The following is a 13,646-nucleotide window of genomic DNA, read 5'->3' as shown; positions in this document are numbered from 1 at the left end:
CTTCTAAACTAATGAAACAGAACTACTACCCACAAATTTGTTCAGAAATTTTAATTCACTACAGTAGCAGTCTCTTCAATGTACATGGAATACTTCTTTATTAACAATGCAACAAGTCTATCAAAAACTAAAGGACAACTCTTCACCCACTTTGCTGCAAATTGTGTTAGTGTGAAGTACATCACATTAAAATTCATGTTCATCTGCACAAACAGCCCCTGTACTTGGACAGCCAATGGGACAAAATGGCTTTTACTAAAACGTACTTGGAAACCAGAGCTGCACTGAACTTATATTACTAAAATTTAAAATCAACACCACCAGACAGAACACATGAATTTAAAGAATACAAGAAGTCCAGACACAAAACCACATTGTTTTTTTTGAGATCAAATCCATTTCAGTACAAAGGAGGGCAAGATGGTTAGTTTTTTAAAATAGACCTGGGAGTCAGCTCCACAGCATTATTTCACAGGTTTCTTCAGAAAACTCCAATGGGGGTCCAAGCTGATTTGGGAAAGACTTTCTTGGAGGACCTGGGGACAAGCTAAAAGCTTGCTACGTGACAAAATCCAAACCAGACTCCTTCTTTGTCCTGTGGGATCCTCCACCAATCCTTACAAGAGACAAGGTTTCAAATCTGAAATTATTCAAGCAGACGAATCTTAAGTTCTGAGTATCAAATACATATTGTATGAGTGTTTTTTAGATAGAAGTTGGAGAATACAAATGGTATTTCTCCACTAACTTGCTCAAAGGTTTCCAGAAAGCAACTCAGATGAACATCACTCTGCAGTTAAAAGAACTTCCCCAGTGAGCGCCTCCTGCTCCCCACACCCCCTTTTACCTTTCAGCCCCTATCTGCTGTTTATAATTCCTTTTTTGAGAGATTACATTCTTCTCGCGTGGGATGAGGCCGCTTGGACCTTTCACATTCCGTCAGAATTTTTGAGGACTGGCCAAGTTACCACAGCTTTTCTTACTGGTAACACGCAGCTTGCTTTTATGCCCTGTACTTTGAAGGTTCAGTCTTCATTCTTCAGTGCGTGTCTCATGCAACCGACCTCCCTCTCACCCCCAGAGAAAGCTAACATTGCTACTGCAATTTGATGGATAAGCATGGTATTATCAGTGTTTTATTAGAGGAAAATAGTCACCTATGTCTAAGCAGCAAAAGGTAGAACCTAGACAGAAACCATGCAGTCCTTCATTCATCCCAAGTAATAAATAACTTTTTATTATGTGGGACAAGGCTCCAGCTTGAGTTCTCACTGCAGTCCTACAAAGCATTTGTCTTGATATACCAGGCCTGAAGTGTTCTCTCTTAAATTTCTGTGAAAGTACTGTTGTTCTGGTGACTGTAGGTATTCATCAGAATTATGCAACTTAAAAACCTTTTAAGACAGGTTATGTCTGGTTACTTTTCACTGTGTTCAAAGGGATGTGAACAGTAACCCATGGTGCAAGGAACCATGTGTGCTGGTTTGACTGAAAATGAGTTAATTTTCTTCGTGCACTTAGGAATCTTTCTTTTTCACAGCGAGTCATTATTTGGACTTGGTCTGAGAACAAGAGCTAACAAGAACAAGAGCTAACCTGTGACAGAGTTAACGTTTTTAATTGCTCTGGTCTGAGAGCCAAGGGCGTTCTGAGTGCTCTGCCCACAGGTGTGAGGCAGCGAGGAAGATGGGTATGGATGGGGCAGAGCTTGACTGACATCCAGGCTGATCAATAAGAATGTTCCATCCCATTAGCATCATGCTTCATATTTAAGGAGAGTCGGGATCTTCTGGTCTCTCTCTCTCTTTCTCTCATCTTTGCTCTCTTTGTCAAGGCCAAGACAGTTCAGGGGACTTCTGTTTAGGACTTTTCTTTAGTTCGGCCTTTCACCATTTTGCAGGGGCCTCTGGGCCTTTCCCCCTTTTTTCCTCTTTTCTCTCTCTGAGATCAGCTGTTCGGTACCAGGTGCTGCTGCCTGGGACTGGCTGCTCGGTGTGAACCAAGTTCATGAAGAATTGCATTGAGTATCTTCTAATTTATAATCTATTTCTATTTTAGACATATATTTACTAGTAGTGTCTTAGTATTTTGTTATTTTATTAACCTGTGTTTATCTCAATCCAAGATTCTCCCTTCCCTTTTGATTCTCCCCCCTATTTAGGGAGTAGGGAGGAGGGTGAGTAAGTAGCTATTGTGATTATACTGCTAGCTCATGTCATTGAATTTAGGAATAACAAAAAATGCCAAGTACTTCAAATTCAGTACATTTCTTTATGAATCTGTATTTACAGATAATGCACATTAACTATAGAAACCAGGAAAGACAAAGTTTTAGCTCTCTCATTCCACACAGAGAAGCCTTTATCGATGTGATTGATCTTTTTTCCGCTCCAGTGACACATTCTTGTTTTGCTTAGTTTTGTTTTTTTTTTTAAACTTTGAACAAACCACCAAATTTCAATTAAATTTAGCTGAAGATTTTCAAAGCAACAGAAAAAGTTTGTTTCACAGCAGCATAAATGGTAAAAAAGAAAAACTGGAATAGCATTGTAAGAAGAGTATAGGAGTGCTCATAGCACACACACAGTTGAAAGGTGGCTGTGGTGGGGGCAGGAGGGGGAGCATGTTTCTCCATCCCATATTGCTCACCCAGTTTATCACTGGGATGAGTCCCTCCAGAGGAATGTGTCCAAGAGTGTTGGCTTTCTGCTATTTCTTGCATTATCTGGAAGAAAAACACTCTTTAAAGCAAAGGAAATGGTTTGTATGTCAGCAGGAATGCACACGACTCCCTGGAGCAAGCAAAGGAAGGTGGCAATAACCCTTCCAGCAGTTTTGCAAAATCCCCCAAAGCACCCAACTGATGTGCTGACTGCAAATGAAGGTTTACACCTCCCTGAATTAGGCTGCCCAGGAGAGTCCTCACTGACGGGTTTGGGTGTCAAGAAATAATGTGCTGTGCCTTGAGTCCCTGCTAGGGCCAGCGGTGATAAAAGGAAATGAACGGAGAGGAATCAAGCCACAAATCTAAGGACATGAACCTTGAAAAAAAAAAAAAATTCAAAGCTTCATAGGAGCCTAAATTCAAGGAGTTTAATGATTAACTAATTACATGTTTCCTTCCTTGTCTAATGTGACTCCAACATCTGTTTTGATGTTTCCTGCCTTTTCCACTTAGCGACCAATCAATCCTGAAGCATGCGTATTTAATCTGCGGATTAGGCTACGTACTGAGGCACTTGAACTACCTACCAGAACACTGCAAAGCAGACTATGAATTTATGTCCATGCTTTTCTTGCTGCAACTTAACACTAGTTGCTGCATTTTTTAAAACCTCTTCTATGGATGCACGTCCCTGCCATACAATGTAAAGTAAAAAAAACGCTACATGATGGTGTTGTCAACATCCTTCAGAGCAGCGACATACTCAAAATACCGAAGTTCTTTGGGATTTGAGGGGGAACAGGGAGGGCAGAGGGGCTGCTGCAGTGAGCATGGGGTCCCCTCCTCGCACTGGCAGTACTAAAGGCGTCTCCACCCCCACTGCAGGTGGCCCATGAAGTTTTGGTGAGGCAAGGCAGGGGTCCCTGCTCTCATTCCAACTATTCAATTCCAATAATAATGAAAAACTATAAAAGCAAGCATGGGAAAATCTTCTGTGTACTCAAATGTGGAGCAATCTCATTCAGCTGCCTCTTCCAGGCTCTCTGCACACAGTGCCCCACGAATTCTTGAAATTTGGGGCGGCGGGGCAAGGGGGGAAGCATAAGGCACATTTTTCTCCAGCAAGTAGAATCCTACCTTGGCTGAGCTTTACAATACCTCCCTCTACTGGGAAAAGCTGGTGTGGATTAACGCACATATGCTTTCATAATTCAAGCCAGGGCCAAGCTGAGAGCAGAAAGGAATGACAGAGCAGCAGCTGAAGATGCAGGTTAGCATAATAGCTAGGAATTTATGCCATTAATCAGTGGATGATCAATGCATGAGCAGGTGCACAAAGAAAAAAAAACATGTGACGTAGCATGAATCAGTTTTGTCCTGCCATTTGTAAATAAGCCTCTTTAAAAAAAAGAGTGATAAACAAGCTGCAAGAAGTTGAAACTTTAAAACCGGTACAATTACTCATGTGGACCCTGAACTCCATGGGATAAACAACTTAAAAAAGAGAGAAGGAGAAGAAAGGGAGGGTTCAAAGCCAGCAAATTCAGATTTCAGATTAATCTTCATAGCCTAGAATATGTGGAAAAACACAGGTAAAGTAAACAAGCAATTCTCAATCTGCATTTCTAGATATGGGACCGTCCCTTCAGAATAATTTGTATTGTCTTTGAATTAAAAACCTCTTCTCAAAAGAGATTTTCAAGCCCTACTTCTACAAATGTATCCAGAATGGTCACTTTATTGTAATAGGATAAAATTCCCTTGGAAACAGGGGTAAAAGCCCCTGGTAACAACTGGCTTACTGGGTGATGAAAAGTTTCCCATAGATGCTACAAAAGGCTGAGGAAGCCTTCAAGGAGAAGGAAAAAGAAAAATAAAAATCCACAAAACAAAACAAACCAACAAACAAAAACAAGGTGGAAGCTGAAAATGGCTGGCAACTGAAGGAAACTGCCCAGAGAGCTGCTGCCCCAGATACCTTCAGGAATTACCTGCTCTGATGGCCGGGTGTGTGCCCTGAAAAGCAGCAAGCCCTTCCAGGGCTACAGAAGAGCCAACGGAGCCGATCCAGATGGACAACCGCCGAGACCTGGTTTTGCTGGAGACCTAGCGGGAGATCTCAAAACAGGCCCCAGGCTGAGTGTGCCCTTTCACTGAAGGAATGGGAGTATTACAAAGTCTTCATTTTTCTCCAGAACACCACTTAGCAAGGTTAAATAAAGGCAAAAAAAAAGCCCAAAGCAGCCTATAAACTGCTTCCTCTGTTGACTGCCCAGCAATTATTCTCCTGGCCCCTTTGATTTCCATCTCACAAATTATTTTCAAATCACTAGCGCTCATTACAAGTAGAGAAAGAAAAGTCTCTCACCAAGGTTTAGTGTTCTTTACACTGAAATGAAACTGCCAAGGACAGAGGATGGCTTGCTTCCCTTGCAAAGGATGGAAGAGGTCTCGGTGACCCCAACAACATGCACATGCTTCAAGGCAGCACCACCTCATGGCACACAACCAAATGTGACCGCCAAGTAGTACGTGATGCGACTTTACGGCTGCAAGTGCTGACGTTTTAGAATCCACCTCTGAGCTCCCAAGAGGGTTGCAGAACCTTTGAATGCTGCTGGTGTAAGAAGGAGGATAAGCTGAATGGTGAGAGATGGCAAATTTAGCAGCCCAGAAGAAGCAAAGGTCATGGCTGTACATCTGTGAACGTACAACACAGCCACCTATACTCTGACTGGCATTCCCAGGAAAGGTAGAAAGCCGTGGTTCCTTAGAGATTATCAGTTTAGTGACTAACCAACCATGTCACTATTAAAAGGTCAGAGACTAACAGTATGATGGTTTCTCACATAAAAACTAATGTACTCTCTAATGTAGAACATAGAAAGTAGCTCATGTCTCGAAAAATGAAGCTGATTATATGTAAAGACTTCAGAAACACAGGCAGGGTGAAATTTTCAACCAGTCAAAAAAAATTCTTAATTTTTAAGCATATACATTTTGGTTTCAAAGTGATTAAAACTTGTAATCCATATCCACCCAGAAAAATCCATACTGAAAAAGAAATGCACAGTGCAAAAGAAACAGAACTAGTTCATCCTAAAAATTCAGAATAATGTAAAACAGAAACACCGCCCCACTCTCCTTAACGTTGCAAAAATTACTTTTGGATTCAGCACAAAAAATATGATCCCATATGGATTTTCATAATATATGAAAGCATATGAAAAACATGCTTCTTAAATTAGAGCAAAAGCCTTAAAGCAAAAAAAAAGCACAGCTGCCCTACCTTAAAAGTTTCACTTCACTGACTTCTGAACATAAAGACTCCCTCAAATTGTACAAGAAGCAATACAGTTTCTGTAACAGATGAGACAAAGCAATTCCTTCCACTGAAATGACATTTTTAGGTTCAGCTGCTCCATTGCAGTGACCTTTTCCTCAGCCAAATCTGCACTGACAGTTACCCCATTGCTGAAAAACCCCCATCAGCAACAGGGCATCTTCAAACCCACTATGAATCCTCTGTTCGGGGTGGGGACACAACAGCGTCCCTAAAAACACTCCAAATGAGCAACAGCTTAAAAAAGTATTGGAAATATCAGAACACCTCTACACATTTCAAGAACGATGAAGGACTTCGCCCAAAGCTCTATTACCGCTGCTGCTTGCTTTTAGTAGTAATAAAACCCAGGGATCAAACCTATTATCCGTCCTCCTCCTAACTTCATTTATCACCTTCGTCAAACATGTCTCCTGCTTGTAACAATTTCTCCCTGAAGGGCTAAACGACCGTGCAGTTCATCGCCAGGCTGTCAGCTTGGCAAGCAGCACAACGTGCACCAGGCAGACGTGAGAGTCAGACCCCCAGCCCAAACCGACGGGTGGACACTTACGCGCTGGGTGTAGCCTCGCTGGCAGTGGGTTCGCAATGAGCAGCCTTTCCCAAATATAGCTTTACATTGAATACTCACTGTTTGTATGTTTTCCCTGTGGTTATTACTGGTCCTTTTGATTACAAAAAAAAAAAAAAAAGTGACTTAGCAAACCACTTCCTTCTTTCACCCTGTAAAAATTTCAGGCTGTAAAGAGGAGGACAAATTCATCAAAGTTCACAGTTTGGGTCCACAAATTGTGTCATGTTAATTCCCCATCCCAAAACCACCATGGAGAAAAGGAAGCAAATCCTTCTCCCTGCAGGAAAGGGTATATAGCTTTAGTTATAACCACCATTATTATTTAAGTGATAAAAGTACAAAAACCCAGAGAGGGAAGAGCCAACAGCTGTAGATCCACTTCTTGGGATCATTCAGGTGTCGTCATCTTACAAATTTCTTAATATTCCAGGGACTGAAGATGATTGTGACAACTTCAGTCCCTCCAGAGCTATACCTTAACTTGTAGCTTTTTACACTGTTATTCTGGGGACAAAGAGAAAAGGAACAGACAACAACTCTGTGACCATAACCCCAGACATCTCAATGAGTATAACAGGGTTCTAGGTGCCTACCTGGAAAGAGCAACCCCTGGGGTCACCAGTGAGCTGTGAACAGCCACACAGGGCCACCCCATCCCACTTCAAGCACCTGGTCAATGCCAAGGGAAGGGGAAAGACCCTCTCTCCCCACCTTCCCATCTGCTGAAAAAGGAGAAATACCCTCTGGTTTTCTTCTTTGCTGAGATGAAGGCATACAGTTTCACTCTCCATCTCCTGGAAGACCATCGCCATCTCTGACAACCTCAGCACAGGGCAAGGACTAAATGGGGACAGAAAATAACCACCACTTCCTAAAGCACATCTGGGTGATCAACCTGCATGACCAAGCAAGAGTTGAGCTGCATCTCTCTTGTGTTGACAAGAGGCTCAAACTCAGTTTTCCTGAAGCAATCCAAATCCTTTGCAGGTTAAAGCAGCAATATCCTCAAGACTGACAAATGTGTGTCTGCCACTTGCTACACAACCAGCATCAATCAGAGCTTAAAACTTTGCTCACTGCCAGTGATGGGGACAGAGAAACGAGGCCACAACCTGACATTCACAGAGGACACGCAGGACATGCCTCTAGGCAGAACTTGTCCCCAGCTCTGCTCATAAAGCAGCACAGCTCCAGGTTAACTACAAGTGTAACCTCATCTAGGTGTCCCTGCTCTGGCAGGGGGATTGGACTAGATGATCTTTCGAGGTCCCCTCCAGTCTTCTGTAATTCTGTGACATACAAATCAACCCAACAGCATTTTCCACTGCCCATGCTTAATAACATGCCTTTTGGCCTGCTATTGGTTACAAAGAAAGAATTACAAAGATACAGTTTTCCTGTATCATGCAATCCATTTAAAGGCAGCTTTCTTCCATGTAACTATTAGCTTGGACAGAGGGAGCCAAAAACATTTTTAAAGTGTAATATTTTTAATTCCTAATATCTAATCCTCATAATCCTCATTTTACCACTCACTGACAATAATGGTTACAAAGTATGATTGTATAGTTTATAAAGGAATACAAGAAAATGGATTTATTTTTTTTTAAATTGGTCACTCAGAAGGGTACTTATTGTCTGTTTATGGACAGACATAACTTAAAAGCAAATGCATCATGTGAAAACATGACTACTTGCCCTCCATGCTCCCAGCTGTGAAACTGAGCAGGGCTAGCCCCAGATCTACAGCAGCATTTAAATGAGAAACCACTGTGCTGATTTCAGACATGATATTTGTGCTGGCATTTGACAGTGACCCTAAAGGTAATGCAGAAATCTTCTCTATTCAGATATTTAAAACTGTACTTAGTGCACTGTAGTGTATTTAGCCACAATATTCAATGCATGTTGGTGAAATTTGGTGCACAATATCTTGCCGCCTTACAAGATTTTTGGCAGTCAATGCTCAAGCATCTTGTTAGTCCTTCTTACCTCCTTTCACCATAGGCACCAAGTAATGCTACACTGTACTGACAGAGCCTCATTTTGCTTTCCCTTCTCCACCATGTCTCTCTACATCCTGCTTCTTGCTCATTCTATTTCTGTCTTCAGGCCACTTAACATTATCGCTAACCCTCTTCTGTGAACAAATTAACAATGTAAGTTATCTTTCCAAGCTGCTGTTTCCCATACCGCCACATAGTGCTTCCTCATTTGAGCTTTTTAATCTCTTCCTGCAAAGGCCCTTCAAGTACAAAAACAGCAGCAAAGTTCTATTAAACTTATCACTGGACAGTTACTAACATAGGAGAAAGAATGTGCTACAGCTTTGTCTCTCAAAATAATGTGGCAAATGTCAAGGTAAGAGCAGGTTGTTCTTGAGGATGAAGAAAATCACAATAAACCAGTTGCCATAGAGAATGAAGAGGCCTCGCTTGCTATTGCAATGCATGTTATTTCATATATTGCTCATATGCCAGCAGTTCCACTTTTATGGGAAGACAAGGACAGTTTGTTGATTCATGATGACTGTAAAAGCTGCAAGACTTCACGGAGAATGCCAATAAGCATCTGTTAAAAGGGAACTAGGAAAAAAAACCCAACATTAACCCTTCAATTAACACATCTTAAAGCACATTTGAGTCATTCAGTAACCAGTTTGGCCTGGCTAAACTGTGTTTTTCAGTTTTGTTCACTTTGCAGTAGTAGTTGGGCCCTATTCTATTACCAACCTATTTTCCAAAAGGGCTGTGCTGAAAGAAAACTTGTGAACAAAATTACAGCTGAGGAGAGCAGGACAAGGCCAGCTCTGCAGAGACCAGGCTCCTAAGCACTGCCAGATCGCTGTGGTCTGTGGTCGTCCAGAGCAGGTGTTAGGGGAACTACAGCAAAGAAGCCACATCAACAGCTCCAGACAAAGCTGCACGGTCCAGCCAAGCCCATCAACTTGGTTCTGGCGCCAGGGCTGCCTGCACCAGCAGAAGATGGGACCAACAGCCATAGCTCTGTGGTGATGATGAAGCTCCTGAGGTAGAGGAGAGTGGCTAGACATGCACTAGGCATGAAATTAGAGCAGTGTTGTCAAGCAAAGGTTGACTATGAGAAGGAACCATCACTTCAGATCCACATTTCCCATAGTATTTTTCTTTGCTCCTCTAGCAGGCCACCATGAACTGGAACAGCAGCCCATGGTCCCCAGGGCTGCTCCAAGATGCTCAACGCTCTGCAGCTTCTGGCCAGGTGTGTGTCTTTCTCCCTGCTTCAGGCAGCTTGGGTAGCCCTCTGCAAGGAGAACTTTGAGGTGCCCACACTGCCAGGAGCTGGCGAAGAAGCCAGACAGTCACACCCTGCAGCTGTCTGCCTCGCCACCCCGTGAGATCACCATTCCCCCAGCAAAGCAAGCAGAAGGAAACACGTACTCATGTCTCAGCTGTTCCACTTTGCTGAGGGCGTACATACAAGATGACTGAGCTGATTGAGGAGCTCACCAACACCAAAAAGGCAAAGTCTAGTTCCTTTTCTCTCTTTTCGATGCTCCTCCTTCCCCCACCACCACACTCCTTCCTTCCCCTCAGCTCCACCCTAGCTGCAAGGAGCAGCACCCTCCTTCAGACCATCTCTTGCTCTCATAAGAGCCCTCTCCCAGCTGATACGACCTGCCATACTAGCAGAAGACTGGGCCTTGGGGAGTGGGTTACTGAATTCAGCTGGCACAGAGCAAGGGACCAGTGAGCACCACACCCAGCACAAGGGAGCAAGATGCAAGCAGCATCTCCCCATTGCAGCAAAAGCGAGATGCTCCCTTCAGCGTGGGCATCCTGTGCTGGGACAACAGGCACAGGACTGGCAGACGCATCCCCTCCTGCCAGGTTTGCAGCAGGGGGTAACGCTGCAGGCTGGGGACCAGGGAGCAGCCCATGGCCACGGGTACACTGGAATGGAGGGGATCTTTGTGAAAACTGGATTTATCATCTTTTCAGGACCTTATGACCCCAGGTCTCGCAAGGCTTGCAGTCATCTCTGCCAATTAATCGGAATCAGTAAAGCACTTGTAATTAGAACACGGCTTTCATACACTTCAGAAGTCATCCACATGCGAGCTGCGTTCCTCCCCCTGCAAATACCAACTTAATTAAAACCCTTGACTCACGCTGCCGTGCGGCCACAGCTCTGAATCGCCGCTTCTCAGCTCCCTCCCTTCTTCGCCCCAAACAGCTTTTACAGCTGCCGCCCTCAAAGCCACCCCCGCCCGGCAGCACCGACCTGCAGGACGAGCCCCCGCCCGCAGCCGCTCGCCGAACCCGCCGTGCCCGGGACCCGCGCCGGGGAGCCGGCCTGGCCCCGCCCCCACGGCCCCGCCCCGGCCCCGCCGCGGCCTCACCGGCAGTCGGAGCCCGAGAGTCGCGATCGGCCGCGATTAGAGGCTGCTTCACAGCGTCCCCGGCCCGAATCACAGAGTGTCAGGGACTGGAAGGGGCCTCAAAAGATCATCCAGTCCAATCCCCCCACCAGAGCAGGAACACCCAGATGAGGTTACACAGGAATGTGTCCAGACGAGTTTGAATGTCTCCAGAGAAGGAGACTCCACAACCTCCCTGGGCAGCCTGTTCCAGTGTCTGTCACCCTCAGAGAAGAAGTTTCTTCTCAAATTTAAATTGAACCTCCTGTGTTCCAGTTTGCACCCATTGCCCCTTGTCCTATCATTGGTTGTCACCAAGAAGAGCCTGGCTCCATCCTCCTGACACTCACCCTTTACATATTTATAAACATTTATGAGGTCGCCCCTCAGTCTCCTCTTCTCTGAACTAAAGAGACCCAGCTCCCTCAGCCTTTCCACCCTTCATCATCTTTGTTGCCCTACGCTGGACTCTCTCCAGCAGTTCCCTGTCCTTCTTGAACTGAGGGGCCCAGAACTGGACACAATACTCCAGATGCAAATGTGCTGCTGCCTCCTGCCAGGCTGAGCCCTGCCCATCACTCTGCCCACAAATCGCCACAAGAGTTGTAGAGGCGCTGCCTGTTCGAAAAAAGGAAAGAGAGGGATGGGGGTGAGGGGAGGAAAGCCGCCGGGGTTTCCCTTGCAGTCTAACAGCAAATTCACTTAAATCAAAGTTGGACCTCCGAACTAGCCTCTCTCAGGTTCAGGCAAGAAGTCAAAAATCGCAACCATACAAATAAAGAATCAATTTTTTACACTGAGGGTGGCAAAACACTGGGCCAGGTTGCCCAGAGAGGTGGGAGATGCCCCATCCCTGGAGACATTCCAGGCCAGGCTGGACGGGGCTCTGAGCAACCTGATCTAGTTGCAGATGTCCCTGCTCATTGCAGGGGGTTGGACTAGATGACCTTTGAAGGTCCCTTCCAACCCAAACTATTCTGTGATTCTATGAAATTGCACCAATAAATAAAATCTGCTCTCAGCTGACAAGAGAACAGACAGTCATTTCTCTCCCCTTTCAATATTTAAACACAACTTTTGAAAAGGTGCTATTGCTACATCTGATACAGGCCCAGAGTGATGCTCTGGGATGAGCTGCACTGTTTGCTTGAGGGCCTTCACCAGAGAGTGATGGGGAACATGAGCTCCATGGCCAGATTTGCTCCCCTTGCTGAGTGTCCTCTCCCAGGCCCAGCAGCACCAGCAGGCTGAGTAGACAGGAGCAGACCACCAGCACCCGAGTACCCGGCACAAGCACACGACACACCTACTGCGCTGTGGGACCAGAGTGGCAGCAGCTGATCGGAGGAAGTGTTTGATGTTGGGAGCTGTCAAAAGCTTCCTCTCCTCTAACGTGCTTAGGAATTACAGCAGAAAGGCTTGACCTTTCCACCAGTGTACTTCTGGAAGAAGTGAAAGTGACATTTCTCTTGTTTAGCAGTTAAACAATAGAATTTGCTCCAAAACCCATAAATGCTACTCCCAGGTTATTTTTTGAATCCCAAAGACATTAATGTTTATCTGCTGTGAGTCTGCCCATTGTCCTGGTTACCATTACAATTTCACCTGCAGAGTCCAAAGCTGCACTGACCAGATCTGAACCCCAGGATCCTCATGGCCAGAAAGGGAGGACATCATCCCTGCCATTCTCCGCATCCTCCTCCTCTGCAGTTCCCGTGACAGGCCAAGACAAACAGGACGGCTACCCATTGCCCAGTGTGGCTGGATGGTTCCTTGCAGTCTGCACCCTGACATGGGGGGACGTGCACACTCTGTTGCATGCAGGGTGCCCACCACAGCTGTGGGCACTTCTTATCCCAAACTGACACATGCTCATCAAGAACATGTCAGGGCATGGGTCCCATTTCAGGATCTCTGACTTCATCTACCTAACGTGCTGTATGCAACTCCTTTCTGGCAGAAGAGCACATGGAAGGAGGAAATGCTGTTTTGGAGAAAAAAGTGACCGTAATTCCTGGGTAAGGCTATCATATTCCTCCTGTTTCACTTACAGAGACTACAGATACATTAACTCACAACCAAAATAGATTTGCCATCCACAGAGGCAACCCTGTTACTAGATTTCAGTAAAGCAGCACACACCAGCCAGCGGCTGCTGCATTCTTTCCAATCTTCTTCAAGTACTTTAGTTTCAACAAGGCCTCTCTGTTACCCTCCTCTGGCAGGACAACAGCTCTCAGGCTTTTTCAGAAATGAACATACAGTCTTTTCAAAAAAATCTAGGTTGACCCTCTTTTATATTTTACATATAACGTTTCCAAAACAAGATCTGGTTTTCTGTACAAGCACATCGTAAGATATACTAAGTCTTTTCAGTATATCTGCCAAATGGCCCAGGTCACAGCCATTTGGATTCTCCGTCATAAGTACCACTCCTAGCACTTTTCTCTGTGAAATTTCAGCTGCTTCATCATGGACCCTCTCTCCAGCCTGCCAAGATCATTTTGAATCTATCTCCTGTGCCCCCCATGGTTCCTCAAAGTTAGGGATACACGCAAGCTGCGTAAGTCAACTTTAAGCTCTAGCATCCAGGTCACTGATAGAGTTAATGAATGCAAGTGGGAAAGGAGGAACTCCTGCAAGGGCCTGTCAAGAAGGTCCTGGT

At 45.0% G+C, this 13,646-nt stretch overlaps 1 protein-coding gene across 2 annotated transcripts in view; it reads right to left on the bottom strand.

The window, feature by feature from the left end:
* The window catches only part of LIMS1 (LIM zinc finger domain containing 1), a gene marked incomplete at both ends in the record, with an annotated part of 79,917 nt that overhangs the window by 39,465 nt on the left and 26,806 nt on the right, over positions 1-13,646 (bottom strand). The window contains one exon of one of the 2 annotated variants that reach the window (XM_080363824.1): positions 6,562-6,582. The exons of the other annotated variant lie outside the window; for it this stretch is intronic. Of the gene's footprint in view, positions 1-6,561; positions 6,583-13,646 lie in introns of those variants that run through there. 2 annotated transcript variants of the gene reach the window in all.

Source organism: Nesoenas mayeri, assembly GCF_963082525.1.
Source record: "Nesoenas mayeri genome assembly, chromosome: 1".
Taxonomy (NCBI): Eukaryota; Metazoa; Chordata; class Aves; order Columbiformes; family Columbidae; genus Nesoenas; species Nesoenas mayeri.
Note: the sequence above shows the minus strand (reverse complement) of the source record. Positions and strands in the feature narration are given on the sequence as shown.